This window comes from Pelobates fuscus, chromosome 7, assembly GCF_036172605.1.
Source record: "Pelobates fuscus isolate aPelFus1 chromosome 7, aPelFus1.pri, whole genome shotgun sequence".
In the NCBI taxonomy this organism is placed as follows: Eukaryota; Metazoa; Chordata; class Amphibia; order Anura; family Pelobatidae; genus Pelobates; species Pelobates fuscus.
In genome coordinates this window covers 62972584-62993543 of record NC_086323.1, presented here as the reverse complement: position 1 = coordinate 62993543, position 20960 = coordinate 62972584, and the positions used below count along the sequence as shown (strand labels likewise).

The following is a 20960-nucleotide window of genomic DNA, read 5'->3' as shown; positions in this document are numbered from 1 at the left end:
CCAGTTTCGTTTTTTCTATTTATATTTGCGTACCCCTACATATTATTTGTTAGAGAGAGGGAGTATGTAGGAATATGTATTGGAAGGTGGTCAAGGGCTTTTAACCCCTTAAGGACCAAACTTCTGGAATAAAAGGGAATAATGACATGTCACACACGTCATGTGTCCTTAAGGGGTTAAACGTCTAGTCGCCTGGGGGTTCTGTTTTTTTTTTAAATCTTTTTTCAGGGCCTGGATATTCCCAATCAAGTTAAGCTCATAGGCGTGAGCACGGTGTGTGCCGGGTGTGCCTGGGCACACCCTAATCCCCGCGGCACGCCTATGTATTGAGACCGGCAGGGGAGATCTCAGGATCTCCCCTACCGGCTCATGCAGAGCCGGCGCTATCCGAGCGCCGGCTCTGCTCTCAGCCTCCCCTCACCGGCTCACAGGCAGGGAGGGAGGCAGGAGAGGACTCGGGGAGCTATTGCCAGCAGCTCCGCCGGGTTCCTCTCGCGAGATCTGAGCGTTACCGCGGCAACGCTCAGATCTCGCGTGAGTGAACTCTAGCCCTGCGGGGCTAGAGTTCACGCTCCACTGGACCACCAGGGATGGCAGCAGCAGAAAGGATCCCCCATCACAGGCATAATGTAAGAAGGGAGGGGGGATATTAACTGATCTGCCCCCACCTCCACTGGACCACCAGGGAAGGCAGCAAGAAAGGATCCCCCCTCCCTACATAAAGTAAGAAGGGAGGGGGGATATTAAATAATGTACCCCCACCTCCACCCCCCACAATCACCCACACACATACACAGCACACACACATACACAGCACCCACACACATACACAGCACACACAGACATACACAGCACCCACACACATACACTGCACCCACACACAAACACAGCACCCACAGACATACACAGCACCTACACACATACACATCACCCACACACATACACAGCACCAACACACATAGACAGCACCAACACACATACAGCACCCACACACACATACAGCACCCACACACACAGCACCCTCACAAACACACAGCACCCTCACACACATTACACAAACAGCACACTCACACAGCACACTAACAGTACCCTCACAAACACAAACAGGACCCTAACAAACACACACACACAGTACACTACCAGTACCCTCACACACAAACAGCACCCTCACACACAGTACATTTACAGCACCCTCACAAGTGCACACACAAACAGCACCCTGACACACAGTACATTCACAGCACCCTCACAAGCACGCACACACAAACACCCTCACCCACATAGTACACTACCAGCACCCTCACACACACATCACACTAACAGCACCCTCACACAGCTTTGTGTGTGTATATATATGTGTATATATATATATATATATATACATATATACATACATACATATATATAGTTTTTTAAATTGAATTATTTATGCATGTTATAAAGAGCTGATTGATTTTTCTCAGTGTATGGGGACCAATTTTCTTTAATTACATGATGTGGCACAAAATAGACAAAAGTGTTACTTACCACAAAGCTGTAAGAACTCAGTATGTATTATTTTTATTTATTTTTTTACAGTTTTATATTTGTAGTTGCAAGCAGTGATAATGTTTCCAATTCTGTAGCTATAATTTAAAAAATGAATCATGGAAAGCCAGCACTTTATTTAGGAAAATAACAAAACTGGTTGAGTTAAGTCATGCACAAAAGCCAGCTCACAAGCATGACAGCAAATATCAAAGATCTTTAAATGGAGTATAACTTATTTTAAGATGCTACATCTGTTTCACTGCTATTTAGAATATCAAAGTCTACATGTTTAAGGCAAAACTTCTCTTTTGTTAATGAAACTCTACAATGCATAACAAAACAATACTTTATTCACTAAACAACCATAAATTCACTCTAAATAACTACATTGTGACTACGTTTCAGTTGGAACATTTTTCAAAATTAGTCATTGTACCTGCATTTTTCAATTCACTACAAACCACTGTTTAGCCAGCGAGTTCTAACAGAGTCCTCATTTACAAGTTGGTAGTCACTAAAATGGCAGTCTCTTCACAACCAATTATGTAATGGTAAATATCGGTAGCAGAAAGTCTCAGCTTTCCTCATTAAAATTAATAGGAGATAATACACACTGAGTACCACCTGGTAACCATACTAGATGGTAAAACATACCACCTGTTGTTTTCTGTCTAACCCCCCCCGCCCCCCTCTTTCATCTAGGTGTCATGATAAAAAGAGAAATTCACAATTTCAAACTCTCAATACATTCTATTGGAAAAAATATATTCTGTTTGAGTACATGTAAGCACTATGCCTATCTACATGCATAGTTTATGTCATCTTCAATGCCTAGATAAGTACACAAATGACTGTAATTCCAATTACAGGGTCCTGACGCACCAACCATGTCCTCAGCAACCATAACTCAAGCCATCATTAGATGCTAACACGCTGAAGTGAAGGGGGTCAGGGCACTGGAACTATTCGCAGGTGTTTTAGCAGTACCTTGCACATGGGCTACCCTGAGTCATGCCAGCCAGTGAGGCTGTACGTCCACCTGGCATGCATTCAAACCAGGCTGACATGCCCCATTTTCAGGCAGACCTCCTACTTTATGGAAAGAAAGACACCTTTCTCATGCAAACCTGCCCCTTGTCACTGCACCCTCTCTGGCCTGTTCATCTCAGTCCTGGACCCATCTGGGTAAAACTGGGAGGTGTGCTGATGGCGTTCTCAAATTGACACAAGTTATCTTATTTCAGTATTATCTAGGGTGTAATTCATAAAGAGGGTGACTTAAAGCAACCTCATACACTTAATTTATTTAATACATTTTCATCTTTGTATAGTTGTGGTGGTCCTAAAAATATGGCTATATAGTAAATGTATTGTGCTTATTGTCAGAAAAAAAAAATAAATAAATATATATATATATATATATATATATATATATGAAACATGGGGGAGGGTTGCACTCACCTGAACATGCTTAAATGGAGTGGTGCTGGGGTCCATATTATACAATGAACAATACACAAGATCCAGCGCACTCTCCTATCTACTAAACAGCAACTTCAATGTTGACAGATTTTATTATTTTTTAAAAGTTTTTTTAAAAACACCTAATCTAGGCAAAAAATAATAATGGGGATTTAGTTACATTATATGATCATACATTGCATAAGCCTGCCACAACGTCAATGTACCCCATCTTTGGCAGGTCCTACTCTATATATATATATGAATACCCTTACCACCCTTATACCACAATGTATGAAGTGTGATAAACACCACAAATAGTAGTACCTAACTTTTCTTAAAAGATGCAGCTTCCCAGGTGGCCTTCCCAAATAGTCACCCTTCTCTTGTCAGTATATATATATAAATATATATATATATATATATATATATATATATATATATATATATATATATATAGAAACAACACAATTTCTGGCACTCTTCCCAAACGAAATAAATCTAAATAGTAACTACCAGGTGCTTCTCTGTGCAAAAATATAAACAGAACAAAAATGAGAGCACTCCATGGATTTAGTAAATCAAAAAAATATATTAAGTAACACGCATATAAATCGATTTATATGCGTGTTATTTAATATATTTTTTTGATTTACTAAATCCATGGAGTGCTCTCATTTTTGTTCTGTATATATATATATATATATATATATATATATATATATATATATATATATATATATATACATACACATATTTGGAATAGAGCATATGCATCTGCAAGGGAAAACATTGGTTAGAACATAGTGAAGTACAGTTATGATTAAGTTAAAACGGTGCTCAGTAATATGCACTCACAGAATTTCTTAGAATATAAGCGCCTTGGGGTGACTCTACTGGTTTAGGCTGGGGAGCTAGGACCTTCTTTGCCTCTCACTACCTCATGTGGGGTCCTTAAAAAAATGTTTACCATCCAAATGTATCACAAGGATTTATTGTAAACAAATAAGCACAAAAGACATAAAAATAAAATTAATATATGATAAAAATAGTCGAATGTGTTTCTTCTACCTTTGTGGACCTACTCAGGGACAAAAAATAAATACAATAAAATATAATATAAAAGCAATCACCCAATGGTGAAACACAAACTGTAGTATTGCTACATAGTCACAAACGTTTGGAAGGGCCAAGCTAGTCTAGTTTCTTGCAACTCTTTATTTTAATTTAAAACTCTTTTTGTATTATTCATTAAACCATGTCCAAAAAATAGAGAATTACCTACATATTATATAACCCCAGAAATCCCATAGAACTGCCTAATTCAACACATCATTAAAAGTCGTAACTGTTGGCAAACGGTATGGGTAAAGCAAACTGTGATAAAAAGTATGTATTTAACAACAACAACAAAAGGCAAATGGTCCAGCTCATGTTTTGGGAGGGTTGCCTTATGGGTGCACAGTGTGCCTAACTTTGAGGTGCCCAGTGTCAACTACCCTGAAACTATGGAGCCCTGGTACCTCAACTTGCCATTGGGTGAGAGCAATATAGTAATTTAGGCTTAAAAATTTCCATCAAGAGTGTTTAAGATACATGATAATCACAGAAGTGTGTTACAAATATCCATGAAAATATGCGTGCATCTAAAACAATGACATATATTTTGATACGGATCATTATCTCTCATAGAATTTTTTTTTTTTTTTTTTTTTAGACAATCTTTTTTTATTTTTTTATTTTTCATGTTAATACATGTGAACAATAGCTGTGTACAGAACAGCAAAGTCGGTAAGCATGCTTACAAATGTAGAACTCAGTTATCAATAAACAATTGGTTATAAACAGACTGCCTGTCATTTTGGTTAGCAATAATAAACATGTGGATTCAAACAGAGTCAACGATTCTTGGAGGTAAAACAGTATATATTGCTGTGATAGGTAGTGCATGAATGTGTCTCTTCACCTGCATGAACCTGCCGGGTCCCAATCGGGGATATCTAACGGTTTTCAGGCAGCTTAGAGTCCCATATGTGTGTGTATACACTTCTGCGTGTAGTCTTATTTTGTCGTGTATTGGCTCCCTGTTTACCCTAGATGATTGCTGGATTTTCCTTATCATCCGTGTAACCCTCAACCTGAATATTATCGAGCACTTATCTTAGCAGCCATTGCTGGGAACACTTCTCGGGTAAGTAGGGTTAATGTTGGTCCATAGTTCTTTTTTAGGCAGGCCGCCTGTTTACGCAGGTAAGAGCCCGGTGTGCTAATGCCTGCACTGTCAATAAGTACTGTGGGTGAGCATATAACTGGGGATCTGTTTGCCTGTCATATCATTCTGTCAGACTGAGGTGTGTACCCGTTGGTTACCGGTCCAGGTAGTCAGGTGGTGCTGTGCTATACAGGTGTCCTGATGTCTTCTGATCTCATTGCCCTATCTGGTCTTTTACGTCTTAAATGTGTACAGGTCAATATGTCCCTATTACGGGTCTGTCCGAGTCAGTCATTGGGGGGGTATCGTCCGTCGTCCAGTCTTGGGGGGGGGTGTGGGATGGGAGGTGTTGGGGTGGGGGGTATCCAGCTAGTTTAGCTTTGTACGTGGTGGCTCGCTATGGCCCTCTGAGGAGTCCCTTGGGGATTGGTGGTCCCGTTAGTTAGATATGCCACCCATGGATACCAGGTCAGTGCACACTGCTCTTGTCTACCATAGAGGTCCGCCGTTAGAGATTCCATTGAGTGGATTTCTTCTACCTTTGTCACCCACTGCTGGAGAGTAGGCGCCCCCCTCTGTTTCCACAATGCTGGGATAAGGGCCTTAGCTGCGTTAAGTAGTGGCAACGTTAAGGATTTCTTATAAATCTTAATGGGTGTGGGAGTGTGGTGTAACAGCATCGTTAGGGGGTCTAGGAGAATCCCTGCCCCTGTGATTCTGTTTATTTCTACCTTGACTCTCTCCCAATATGTGGCTATCTTTGGACATGTCCACCATATGTGAATGAAGGTGCCTCTATGTGTGCCGCATCTCCAACAGGTGTCCGGGATGTTGTCGTTCATGCGATGTAATATGTCCGGGGTTCTATACCAGCGGGTTAAAATTTTGTAGTTTAGCTCTTGGTACTTTGAGCTGATGGAGCATTTATGAGTGAGGGTGTAGATTTTGTCCCAGTCCTGTGGGGAGAGAGCTTCCCCCGTATCTGTCTCCCAGCGTTCCTTAAATTTGAGCACTACGTCTCCACTGGTCTGGGCCATGAGTATGGTGTATATGGTAGAGATACCCCTGTGTACCTGTATTCTGTGTGCGCATAGGTGTTCAAAGCTGGTTAGGGGTCTGAGTAGATGCCCTCGGCCCGGCAAAGAAAGAAAGTATGACTTTATTTGGTGATATCTGAATCGTTCGAGTATCGTTGGTGGTCTATCGGGGCATATCTCAGCGAGTGGTTTAAGTCCTCTCGTGCCGATCCATTGGTGTAGGTACATCCAGTCTGCCTGTCGGAGACCAGCCATGTCCCGTTGGGATAAGGTGCCCGCCAGGTCTGGGTTGTGAGTGATGGGGATTAAAGGGCTAGGAGAGGTGGTGAGCCTAAGTTTGTAGCGCACAGCTGTCCACACTCTGATCGAAGCGTCGATTAGAGGGTTGTTGGTGTGTAAGTCTGAATATGTGGAGGTGTGCAACCATAGCCTGGAGGGAATTATCCTGTCCGTTTGTCCCAGCTCTAGCGCCACCCATTGCTTTGAGGGGTGTTGTACGTGCCAGTCCGTCAGTCTGTGTAGATGTGAGGCGCGGTAGTATGTCTCTATGGAGGGCAAACCTGTGCCTCCCATCCGCTTTGGCAGTTCCAGGGTGGATTTTTTTGTCCGGGTTTGGCGGGATTTCCAAACGAATTGGCGTATAGCGGTCGATACGGAGCTAATAAAGGCCCTGGGTACGGTGATCGGTACTGTTTGGAATAGGTAAAGTAGCCTGGGCAACACGTTCATTTTGACCGCATTGATTCGCCCAAACCAGGATATATAGTACGGGGACCATTTCTTTAAGTCTGCTAACAGTGAGTGTAGTAGTGGGTGGTAGTTATGAAGGTATAGTTGGGATGGGTCTTTGGGCAGCCAGATTCCCAAGTATTTCAGTTTGGTGTCGCACCATTTGAATCGGTATTGGGAGTATAGATGGGGTGGGGGGCCGGTTGGGGGGGGGAGGTGGAGGGCCTCTGATTTGTCCGTATTGAGCTTAAGGTTTGAAAGCGCTCCGAACTCCTGAAACGCTGTGAGAAGATTTGGTAGTGAGACCAGTGGTTGAGTGAGAAAAAACAGCATATCATCTGCATATGCCGCTACTCTGTATTCATGGTGACCATGGAGAAAGCCGGAGATTCCCCCGTTCCGTCTGACCGCCCCCAGGAATGGTTCCAGGGAGAGGGCAAACAGGAGGGGGGATAGCGGGCATCCCTGTCGGGTGCCATTTCTGATTTGGAAAGGGGCGGACAGAGCCCCGTTAATGCGGATCCTCGCCGTGGGACTAGTGTACAGGGAGAGCATCCAGGACAGCATGTTGGGGCCAAACCCCATATGTGTGAGGGTGCTCCCCAGGTACGACCAGTCCACCCGGTCAAAGGCCTTTTCAGCGTCTGTCGATAGTAGTAGGAGTTCCCTGCGGTGTGTCCGAGCTAGGTGTAGAATGTTCAGTGCCTTAATCGTGTTGTCCCTCCCTTCCCTGCCCGGAATGAACCCAACCTGGTCTGAGTGTATGAGGTAGGGGAGGTGTCTTGCAATTCTCAGAGCTATGGCTTTTGCAAACAACTTCAAGTCTGCATTCAGGAGCGATATGGGGCGATAGCTCGCGCAGTTCGCCGGGTCCTTTCCCTCTTTAGGTATCACGGTAACTATGGCCGCTAAAGTGTCAGTGGGGAAACGGCCCCCCTCCAATATGGAGTTGAGGCCACGTAGAAGATGCGGAAGCAAGATTTCCCTGAATGTACGTAGGTACAGCAGAGGTAGGCCATCTGGGCCTGGGGCTTTATGGGCTTTGGAGAGTTTTAAGGCCGCTGCCAGCTCCTCCGTTGTGAGGGGTCGTTCCAGATCATCTCGCATGTCAGCGGTTAGCTTTTTATCTATGTTCCGTTCTAAGAACTCAGTGATCTGCCGGGAGCGCCGCGCTCGTGCCGCGTCTGAGGTGGTTTGGGGGATATTGTACAATTCCGTATAGTAGTCTACGAACGCTCGCTGAATCCCGTCAGGCAGACGGGCTTCAGCCCCGTTCCTGGGTTTAATTTTATGAATGTGGCTCGCCATCCTCCGGTCTCGAAGCTGTCGAGCCAGTAGCCTCCCGTTCTTATTAGAGTGTTCAAAAAAGAACCGGGCCGATTTTCTAATTGTGCGCAGGAGTCCCTGGGCTAGTATGTCCCTTCTCTGTCTTCGGAGTGCAGTCAGTCGGAGGAACGTGTCCTCGTCCTGATCCTGCTTGTGTGTTTGCTCCAGGTTAGCAATTTGTCCGTTCAGCGTGGTAAGTTGTCGTGCGTTGTCTTTTTTCCGCTGTGTGCAGACCTTAATGTAATGTCCCCGTACGACACATTTGTGTGCTTCCCATACTGTCAGCGGTTGTACGTCTGGGGTCGTGTTGGTGTCGAAATATTGTGTCAGTGTTTGTCTGACCGGGTCTGTGTCCCCCAGGTGTAGGAGCATGTTCTCATTTAGCTTCCATTGCCTCTCTGCTGGTTTGTATAATGGGGATTGGATCTGAACCGTGATCGGGGCGTGATCCGACCCTGCTATCAGGCCTATGCTTGCCTTGCGTAGCAGTGGCAGGGCTTCCTGTGCCATAAAGATATAGTCGATCCGGCTATATCGCCGGTGCACCGCCGAGTAGTAAGAATAGTCCCTACCATCTGGGTTTGCCGCCCTCCAGCAGTCCACTAGCCCACTCCTTGTCAGAGCTTTCCCTGCGGCGCGTATGCAATGACCTGGTATCGAGCTTTCCCCTCTAGAGGTGTCTAGTCTAGTGTCTAGCGGAGTGTTGAGATCCCCTGCCAGAATTAAAAGTCCCTCCCTAAACTTATCTAGCTTTGCAAGCGTTTTAGTCAGAAAGACGTGTTGGTTGCGGTTAGGGGCATACAGGCATGCGAATGTGTAAGGGTGTTGCGCTATTGTCCCTTTGAGGAACAGGTATCTACCCCCCGGGTCGGGGCGCTGCTCAGTGCATATGAAAGGGACAGTATGTGCGAATAGGATCGCCACACCAGCTTTTTTGTCGTCTGGGTGGTTTGCATAGTATCCCGTGGGGTACCTCCCGTTCTTTAGGGTGGGAGCCTCCGCTCCCCTAAGATGCGTTTCCTGCAGAAACGCGACCGAGACACGCTCCGCCCATAGGGTTCGGAGTATTTGGGATCGTTTCTCGGGCACGTTCAAGCCTCTAACGTTGTTTGACCATATATTGAGTGGCGCCGGTTCGTATTTGGAACCCATCACTGTCCGCGTGAGGGGTTGGGTACGTCAGGGGGGTAGGATATGGGGGGGGAAGGGGAGTGTGGTCGGTTCGGTGTCAAGGGGGGGGTGTCAGTCTGTGTGGTAGGTAACAAGTACTCGCCTCGGAGTCCGTCGCCCCCCGGTGTCTAGTCCCCTCGGGGTGTGTCACCAGAGTAGCTTCCGAGTATTTACACAGTGCGAGTCAGTCACTGGGGGTACGTGAATCGTCCGTTCAGGGGTCAACCGTGGTGTATGTCACCCTGCTCACTTGGCTCCCAGCCCACTAGTCGAGGTTATTAGGAATTGTCCCTATCAGTTCGGAGGTCGTGCGTGGGGGTGTGACCCGTACTCCGTCCAGGTGCCCCTCCAGACCCCGGGTACCTTTTAGCGTGCAGCCAGTTAGCATTCAGGCTCTGTGGCCCCCACAAGGACCAAATATCACCCCGGGCTCCCGCTCCAGCCCACCCTCCCCCAACCAGTGAGTGTCGATGAGCGATTCGCCCATTCGTGGAGGTGTGTGTGCGGACAAATGTGGCGTGGAACTTATAAACATCATAAACAGTATTAACAGTAAAGCAGTACATGAAAGTCCATAACATGCAACTTTCCCTTCTCCCCCCACCCCAAGGGTCACATCCCTCCCACTTCCCCGACTTTCAACAGGCTATGAGCTGGGCTATGTTGCCTGCGAGCACGCCGGCCCTCATGGGATTAGGCAAGGTGCGGAGCAAGGGCCCTCCAGAAGTGGAAGGGATTAACTGGGAGTTGGCATGGGGATCGTCCCGAGCTACTGGCCCTTGCTGTCCACTGGGGCTAATCTCTCATCTCCGCCACTCAAAGGGGGGTTCGAGCTGTTATTGGGTTTGAGTCACGTAAGACACAGGGGATTACTTCCCCTAAGCATCCCCAGGAGACCCACGTTCCCACCAAAGCCCCCCGCCCCAATTGCGTGGCTCCCCACTGTCTCAGTGTCCTGCAATTCTGGTTAGCTCCAAAACATTAGGGGCCCAAGGTAAGGGAACAAGTACATACCCAGTGGAGTAGTAGCTGCTTCGGGTCAGTCTGCGATTCGCTGCATAGGTAGGCTGTCACTCGAGGTAGTCCCTAGGGGGGGGCAAGGCTGTCATTCTCGGTGCGTTGGTGTTTCTAGGCCAAGACTTGGGTGTAGAGCCGGGAAGTCGGGCCGTTAGCAGGCGCCCCATACTGCCGAGTCCAGGGCCCCAAGGCCTGTCATTCCTCATGGCTGTCCGGTCCGCCCCGGCGAAATCCAGCACCTGTGAGGCCGGTACCCGGTCTTTCTCTCGGTGTGTTCGGGCGTGGTGGTTGTCTCTCGAGGATCCAGTTCGACACTGTCACTGCTGGGAGGCCTGCGGCCCGTAAGAAGCGCGGGACGTCCGCCGGCCAGCGTACGATATGCCACGTGTTGCCCACCTTAGCCTGTAAACTGAAGGGGAATCCCCATTTGTATTGTATCCGCCTGTCCCTAAGCATGGTGGTTAGCGGGCGCAGCGCCCTCCTTGCTTCCAGCATGAGCACTGAAAGATCCTGATACAGGGAGATTTGGGCCTCCATGTAGGTGAGGTTTTGCCGACTCCTTGCCTCTCTCATGATTTCGTCCTTCAATGAGTAGGAGAGCATGTAGCAGATGACATCCCTTGGCGGGCCTTCTGTGGACGCAGGGCGTAGAGCTCTGTGAGCGCGCTCTATGCCAAAGTCTGCCGGGGCCCTATCACCCAGTATCAAGGTGAACAGGCCTTGTAGGACCTCCGGCAGTGCCTCCCCGGAGGACTCAGGGAGCCCACGTATGCGGATGTTGTTTCTGCGTCCGCGGTTATCCAGGTCCTCCAAGTTCCTCCTTAGTTCCAGCAAGACATTGCCCTGTCTGGTAGTGGCTGTTTCAGTGGCTTGATGGTGCTGTAAATTTTGGGCTCTGTCCGCCTCTAGCTCTTCCACCCTGCGTTCTAGGGCTGTCAGGTCTCTTCTAACCTCCATGACCTCTTCTCTGATCGCCGTCCGTATTTCGGCCAGTAATTCCGTTTTGTCCGTCCTGGACATCATGTTTGCAGATATAGTAGCTAAGTCTGCTGCAATTTTAGTGAGGGATTCCTCTCTGGCCGGGCTGATTGTGGGGCTGTCAGTGTTGCGCCTTTCTGGTGAGGCCGGCGCCATTTTGGTCGCGGCCTGGTGTGCCCGCGAGTCCCTCGGAGTTCCGAGGTACCCGTCCATGGGTCCTGCGGTTCGGCTCGGCGAACCCGATTGCGAGGGGCCCGGGGTGTGTAGCCTTCTAGTTTTGCCCATCCTGGGTCAATTCTGGCTTGTGGATCGGTGCTGTAGTGAGCTGGGGCCGCGGAGCTGCGGTTAGATGCGTCCTACTCCATGCCCGGTCAGGCCACGCCCCCTCTCATAGAATTTTATACCGAAATTAAAAGCTAGATCAATATCACTCAAACATATGTTGCGATGATAACAGATTGGTGAGCTAAATGTTCTGTGTGTGATTTGCATGGATTTCTTTAAATAGAAACAAGACATATTGCACCAAATACAAAACGTGAGGACAGAAAAATGTATTGTTAAGTTTAAAATGAATGTTGTAAACAGCATCACATAAATATGAATGTTTAACTTTGTTTAAAAATAATACTAAAGCATGAATGAATGAGTTGTTTATTTTTGCTTCTAAAATGTTTTTATATGTATTGTCAACTATGCAATTAAAAATGTACCAACGGGTTAGAATCTCATGATTGGTGAGGTAATCAGTGATTCAGTAATTATATTGACATCTATACACCAGTACAATACACCTGCTGGTAAGCCCTTGATATACATCTCAATAAATGAACAGTTAAGTAGCTAACTGTAAATAAGGGTTTAATCAACCCCTGGTGTGAGAATGGGAAGTCAAGTAAATGCTTGGTGATTCACTCACAGCTTCCTCACATGCACACACTGCACCCTCACACACGGCTTCCTCACATGCACATAGCACCCTGATGCAAACACAGCACCCACTCACACACAGCACACACACACTGCACCCATCACACACACAGCACCCTTAACCACATAGCACCCTCACGCAAACACAGCACCCATCACTCACACACACACACACACTACACCCCTCACACACACAGCACTCCTCTCGCACACACACTACACCCCTTACACACACCCTCACACACACTGCACAATATGCTTTCCTAGCATTTTTGTCTCCTGGTATCCCAACTATGGAGACACCAGAGACAAATTTCAAGCAAACACAGTGCAAGCATGTTATTAAATTTGCTTGCGCTGTGCATAACAAATACAGGGTCTTTTTCTCATACCAGAGCTCTTCAGCAGAGCTCTGCGCATGGTCTACCCTGGAAGAGCATTGAACCAACATGCTCACTTTGTGATGGGGCGTGCTTGTCATTGGTGATGACAAAACACACCCTATCTGGCCCCGCCCCCTTTTTAGTGGGCCGCTGTAATTAAAAAATGCCCGGGCCGAATTTTCTTCCCAGTCCGGCCCTGCTTATGGGTGCACATTGTGCCTAACTTTGAGGTGCCCAGTGTCAACTACCCTGAAACTATGGAGCCCTGGTACCTCAACTTGCCATTGGGTGAGAGCAATATAGTAATTTAGGCTTAAAAATTTCCATCAAGAGTGTTTAAGATACATGATAATCACAGAAATGTGTTACAAATATCCATGAAAATATGCGTGCATCTAAAACAATGACATATATTTTGATAAGGATCATTATCTCTCATAGAATTTTATCCCGAAATTAAAAGCTAGATCAATATCACTCAAACATATGTTGCGATGATAACAGATTGGTGAGCTAAGTGTTCTGTGTGTGATTTGCATGGATTTCTTTAAATAGAAACAAGACATATTGCACCAAATACAAAACGTGAGGACAGAAAAATGTATTGTTAAGTTTAAAATGAATGTTGTAAACAGCATCACATAAACATGAATGTTTAACTTTGTTTAAAAATAATACTAAAGCATGAATGAATGAGTTGTTTATTTTTGCTTCTAACATGTTTTTATATGTATCGTCAACTATGCAATTAAAAATGTACCAACGGGTTAGAATTTCATGATTGGTGAGGTAATCAGTGATTCAGTAATTATATTGACATCTATACACCAGTACAATACACCTGCTGGGGAGCCCTTGAGATACATCTCTATAAATGAACAGTTAAGTAGCTAACTGTAAATAAGGGTTTAATCAACCCCTGGTGTGAGAATGGGAAGTCAAGTAAATGCTTGGTGATTCACTCACAGCTTCCTCACATGCACACACTGCACCCTCACACACAGCTTCCTCACATGCACATAGCACCCTGATGCAAACACAGCACCCGCTCACACACAGCACACACACACTGCACCCATCACACACAGCACCCTTACCCACATAGCACCCTCACGCAAACACAGCACTCATCACTCACACACACACACACACACACTACACCCCTCACACACACTGCACTCCTCTCGCACACACTATAGTCACCAAAAGAACTTTAGCTTAATGAAACAGTTTTGGTGTATAGAACATGCCCCTGCAGCCTCACTGCTCAATTATCTGCCATTTAGGAGTTAAATCACTTTGTTTATGAACCCTAGTCACACCTCCCTGCATGTGACTTGCACAGCATTCCTAAACACTTCCTGTAAAGAGTCATCTAAAGTTTATACTTCCTTTATTGCAAGTTCAGTTTAATTTAGATTTTCTTATCCCCTGCTATGTTAATAGCTTGCTAGACCCTGCAAGAGCCTCCTGTATGTGATTAAAGTTCAATTTACGGAGCAAGAGATACAATTGCTTAAAGTAAATTACATCTAAATGAAAGTGAAACCAGTTTTTTTTTTCATGCAGGCTGTGTCAATCATAGCCAGGGGAGGTGTGGCAAGGGCTGCATAAACAGAAACAAAGTGATTTAACTCCTAAATGGCAGTAAATTTAGCAGTAAAACCTGAGAGGCATGATCTATACACTAAAACTAAGCTAAAGTTGTTTAGGTGACTATAGTGTTCCTTTAATGTGCTGGGCCCTGCGTAGTATATTGCTGGGTTATAGACAGTGAGCTTATTATTCTCTGACTGTCATTCAATGGCAAGTATAGGTTTACAGGGCTGTAAGCCAGTATTATGGAATGCATTCTCAGCTCTCGCTTTTGATGTATTCTTAAAACAGAGATAATTAGATATATCCTAGAAGTGAGAAAGTCACTGCCCCACTTGATTGCTGCCATCACCATGATGAACAGGTTGCTATCTCCCTAGTAAGTTATTATTATTATTCTGTTATTTATATAGTGCCATCAAATTCTGCAGCGCTTTACAATGGGTGGACGAACAGACATGTATTTGTAACCAGACAAGTTGGACACACAGGAACAGAGGGTTTGAGGGCCCTGCTCAATAAGCTTACATGCTAGAGGGAGAGCAGCATTATGTAGTGATTTGAAAGCAAGAACCAGAATTTTAAATTGAGCTCTATATTTTATAGGAAGCCAATGTAGGGACTGACAGAAGGGTAAGGCATGGGAGGTGCGGGCGGACAGGAAGATGAGCCTCGCTGCCGCATTCATTATGGACTGTAACGGCGCAATTTGGGAGCACGTAAGACCACTGAAAAGCGGATTACAGTAGTCAAGGCGAGAAAGGACAGTGGAATGGACCAACACCTTAGTCGCATCTGGCGTTAAGTAGGGGTGGATGCGCGCAATGTTTTTGAGATGCGAATGACAGGATTTGGCGATAGACTGAACATGAGGCTTGAAGGAGAGGTCGGAGTCAAAGAGAACACCTAGGCAACGAGCCTGCGTGGTGGAGCTGATGGTAGCACCATTGACTTGGAGGGAGACAGACATAGGAGTAACAACACTTGAGGGAGGAAAGAACAGAATTTCAGTTTTGGTCAAGTTTAGTTTAAGGAAGTGGGCAGCCATCCAGTTAGAAATAGCAAAGAGGCAGTCAGAGACACTAGTCAAGAGAGACGGGGAGAGATCAGGAGAGGACAGGTAGATTTGCGTGTCAGCTGCATAGAAATGATATTGGAAGCCAAAGGAGCTAATGAGTTTACCAAGGGAGGCAGTATAGATGGAGAACAGTAGGGGGACCAAGGACTGAACCTTGGGGGACACCAACAGAGAGGAGTTGGGGAGAAGAAGCAGAGCCAGAGAAAGAAACACTGAAAGAGCGCTGGGAGAGGTAGGAGGAGCACTAGGAGAGAGCAATATCTTGTAGACCGATATTGCGGAGGATAAGAAAAAGCTGTTGTTCCAAACGCACCAGTTCTATTCCACTCCATACAGTATAAAGGCTTCCTAGATGATCTGATAATTATTGATAATATGGGTTGGATTAGTGTGAGAAAGGCAAACATCTGATTGCTGTTCTTCTGGGAAAGGTAAAAAGAATACAATGACTGGTTGATGATAATTATTGGGTTGCAGGGAGTCATGTAGTTGATGAGAAGGATACTTATGAGGAGACATGAGATTTATGACAGCACATTAAATGATTGCATGGGTGGATTGGCATTATGTGAATGAAAGTAGTCATGCAAAGCAAGATTTGTAAGGAGGATCATTAAAGGTTAAGCTTTGGTCATGAAATAAGCATGTGGAAGGATGCATCTAATAGGTGGCAAATATATAACATGGATAGCAGGAGTGCAAGGTGGATAACTGAGAAGCAGAGTATTAGACAAGTTAAAGGAGATATGAAAGAGATAGTTTGACATGTGGGACTCCAGGGCACAAGTTAGATGATAGGACATGAAATGGAAGGAGGCACAAAATGAATAAAATATGTCACTGGGTATGAGATCGCTAATTAAGAAACAGTTGATGGAAGAGAAAGGATATGATATGGATATGGAGATTGCATCAACTAAATCGGAAGAACACTATTGAAGCACTGAATAGTCAGAATAGAAGAAGACCGTAATATGGATGGATGGTGTCATGGCCGTTACCGGTAATTCCTGTCTCTTCCGGGTTGACGGACTGTTGCCACTCCCCCTCTCTGACGCGGTCTCGCTGCGCTACATAATGCGACCGCGCCAGACAACAGACGCTGGATTAATGAAAAGCGTACCGCGGACTTAAACCGGCTGCAACTCCTCTCTACAATTTTCCTGTGTACCGAACCGGACTCGTACTCGACTGACCTCCTTCTCCTTCCCTCGATCACGGCTAACACTTTGACTCCTCTCGACCTCTCTACAACAGAACCTCCCCGGAGGGGGCTCTGGGACCAACTTAAAGCCTCTGGAAGCTAAGTTACCTCGCTTGTATATACGAACTTTTCCTCTGTCTTCTGAGCACTCAAGCTTTAGCCTGCTCGCACGTTCTCCTATCGTTATAGGAGTAATTCCTATTCATTAACCCCTCAGTCTCCAGCTGATATGTTTTCTACCAATTAATCTAAATCAATTCTCTGCAAGTTAATATCAACTACCTTCCTTCATTGAATTATTGCTGCAAATCAATTGTATAAGACAATCTAAGAATCACTCACCAATTCTGAAGTATTTAAAGATACAGCACCTATGTTCCTCCAATCAAAATATTAAAGACACAGTATAAGTGAATTATCTGGTGAACTGTCATCTCTTTATTTCCTCAATAGATTACATGCACATCTATTCAGTCTGAAATCTGCAGTTGAGCTCCATCTGACTATATGTGAACGTGACAGATGGTAAGTATGAGGTGTGGACATGTGTTTGGTTTCTATGAGCAAAAGAATATGAAATTCACAAGTGAAATTCTTTAGTCTACTGGCCGTCTGACCAAAGTTATAGATGGAAACAACCTTAATGTCTAATTTAAAAGGTCAGATATTTTACAGCGAAAATACAAGAACTATGATTATTGGAATGTGATGAATAGCAGGGTATTATTTGAGCCACTCAAAGCAGATATTATTGTACTCATATTTAGACAACCGAAATATAAAAAACTTATCAAGGAGACAAAGTACTCAGGACGGATGGTGCTAGAATATTTCCATACCAACATTGAATTAGTTATGGATAGTTGTCTCTGTGTTTTCCAATATTTAATTACATTAACTGTATTCAGTTGGATAACATAAGTAATGTCAATGTAAATATCAGTTTATTGGACTTGTTATTGTTTGCCAATGGAAACACATATTTATCCTTGCATTCTTGTATTGTTATGTATGTAAAAACGATTTTCTAAACAGAGCATGATGATGAATTAAAAATCTAATTATACATTTTATTCAAAAACAGCCAAATATTGAAATATTTTCCAAGAAATTAAACAAACTATAAATCATGGGGAATTACACATTTATTCCAAAACAGTTAAATAGAAAAAAAACAAAACAAAAAAAACAAGAAACCAAGAAGATAAATTAAGAGCAAAAAGATATACAAACACAAGCACAGAAATGGAACTGTAAATCTAATTGATATATATGCAGTATGAAATAACCCTGTGTTTCAAACAAACCTCGGAACCCTTGTTTATTAAAGCACTGCATTATTTCCGACAGTGGAACATGAAAGGTACTCCTTACGTCATCTTGGAAATTAGAGCATGCAGTAAGAACTGATAAATGAGTTAGACTCCATTGCATTTGTATGAGACTAGCTGCAGGTTGAAGTGCTCCAGAATAAACAACTAATACTATATAAGGAAACATTTTGAGCCTAACAACCAAAAGATAAACATTCATCAAACATCGAATGGGAGACCGCAGTTTTACAATAAGAAGGTGTCTAACCAATAACTTTGTTGTATTTTGTGTGTCAGATGAGAGCTTTCAAATCAGTGGTAGAACAAAATCTGCTTCATTTGTGGCAAATAAGCAGAAAGGGCCTATTCACTAGATATAGTATATAGACTTCATGCAAAAACATATTATGGAAAAATGACAAGGGAATTTTAGGCTAAGATAGCAAACTGGAAAATTATCTGAGTTGTAGAATATTTCTAATAGGGCTAGGAACATTGTCATAAAATATCCAAAGATTGAGCCCAAAACCAAATTTGGTAAATCCTACTGAAAGCCCCACACCTGACCCTTCACAAATTCAAACAAAGTATAGGGTTCAGAAGATTCACAAATGTTAATCAAATTCAGGATTGAATGCATCCAGTAGGATGCACATTTTCAAATTATCATTCACTTGCTTTGAGGGACACGCAGACAGATAGACAGGCACATACAGGAATAAATAGAGACATATTGGCACAGTGGGAAACTGGGAGGGAAAGCAGCATGGGGGATAAAAAAAAAATAATCCAGATACAAGATTCAGGGTTCTGTATTTCTCTCCACCACTAAGATATTTGTTTCTACAGCGACCCTCCTTTGGGGCTATTGCCCTCAGCCCCCACGCTAGCAACATACCTGTATCTGGCTTTTCGATCTAATAGTTGGTTTTTTTTCAGGTTTTTTTTTTTCAGACTAATACCAGCCTAAGAAAAGTTTAGAGTTTGATCTAATAGTTTTGAATTCATTAGTCTATTCTTCACAATCTCAGCAGGATTATTCCTTAACCTCATAACTGCAAATCAAGTTTACACTCATCCTATTTGAATTAATTGTGTATGTTTTAAAAATTATCCCAAATGCCATACATGTTGATTGTGAAGCATGGGCTATGGCTTTGATTTAATAAGAATTTCCAAATGATTCAATAATGTTCGTTAAAAAACATTCCAAATCATTTATCTACAAAAACTCACAAGGAGTGACTTAATGGTGACATCCGTAGATAAATCATTTCGAAATTTTTCCTAACAGTATTGCATAATTTGGAAAGCCTATGGTTTTGGTGTTGCAGGCATCTGACACCTACCTCAGGGTTGATATTAAGAGGTTACTGTGGAAACTGTAATTATTTCACCTGTCTAATGTACTTAGAACATAGATAGATTAAATATTTTAGGACAAGATTTTCAAATTATTAAATTTTTTTGCAAAATGTTTTCAAATGATTTATCTGCAAAAAAATACAACAGACCTTACTTGTGACATCTGGAAGCGTGGGTAGATAAAAAGGCTCTCTAATACAATATAAGTCCATTTAACATTTATTAGCAGAGCTAAAGTATTACTGAAACTGTCCATATCTTGCAATAGAACCCCACTTATTGCATGAATTAAGAAGAACTGTCATTTTATGGAGATTTTTTGAAGTGGAAGACATGGATTGTTGAGTATGACTCCTAGGGATGAAGACATTACTGGTGACTCCCAGAATAACAGATATATGGTCCATGAATCACCTTTGCGAGGGTTCTCTTGTATATCCTGATTAATTGGAATTTGAAATAATCAGAAAACACATTTTTAAGGTAAATGTCACTTGGAACACATACGGGTAGTGGGCATCAGGGGCATTGTTAGGGGGGCTGACCTGGACTGAAGCTCTGAGTATGGTCCATTTTAGGTACTCTTTAAGTGGTAGCCCCGAGGTACCTTTAATATTGAGATAGAAATAATACCTATAAGGCTACAATTTGGTACAGTGCCACTTGAATACACTTGATTTGAATCTAATTATACAGCACAGTTTGGGGGAATTAATGTGCATAAATGGTTATAAAGCAGTAAGTGCAAATGTAATGTTAAAAGTTTGAGGTAAATGCTGTAGGTTTAGGTTTAATGCACCAGACGTGTAAACACTACTCTAAATTCATTCAAACATCTTTCTATGGTATAATGTGAATCAAATGACACATTAGAGTTTATGGTTTTACGTATAATAGAATGGGGGAGGGGGGTAATAATATGTGGGAGAGTCATGAAATTTACCCTCGGGCTAAAACTCCTGGTAATTTTGGGACCTAGCAATACCCCTTGAAGACATTAACTGTTCATTGAACCTTGGAGACATACATTAGCAACAGGACACATTATTTCAGAACCCAGAGAGGTGTTGGTAGATGTGTGATATTCTGGAAAATAAAGCCAACACATTATCGAGCAACATATTCATTTTGAATTGCTCAGTAGAGTCACTTTGCTTAGCATTAGCAAAACAATCCATTATATTCTTAATATATGTCAATTGGTCAGTAGCATAAAGTAACACTTAGATATGACATTCAGGAGCTAATCTAGCACCATAAATTAGCATAGAAACAGTCAAACACATTTACTAGGTTGAAGGTCAGTGTTGTTTTTTGAGTACATAATTGTGTATTCTTAAAGGGAAGCTTTTACTTCTAAGAGTTTATTTTTTAAAAAATCTTTATTTAATTTTTAATCAATATAATAACAGATGTAATACAAGCTGTTTGGACAGTAAAATAAGTAATAATAGCATGGTTAGAAAAATGAAGGGTTATTCGTAAAATAGCTGTCTTATTGAAGTGATTTGCCTTTGAGAGATATTGGCAGCGTCATGCATGCTCCCTCATCTCTTAATCCTTTTCTAGGAAATATCAACCTGGGCCCCACTGCAGATGCTAACAATCTCTGGTACCAGCATCCACTTCGG

At 43.5% G+C, this 20960-nt stretch overlaps 1 protein-coding gene across 1 annotated transcript in view; it reads right to left on the bottom strand.

Annotated features, from left to right (window-relative positions):
• PLPPR4 (phospholipid phosphatase related 4) overlaps nucleotides 1-20960 on the bottom strand; it is a 99696-nt gene that overhangs the window by 34140 nt on the left and 44596 nt on the right. The gene's annotated exons all lie outside the window — the stretch shown is intronic.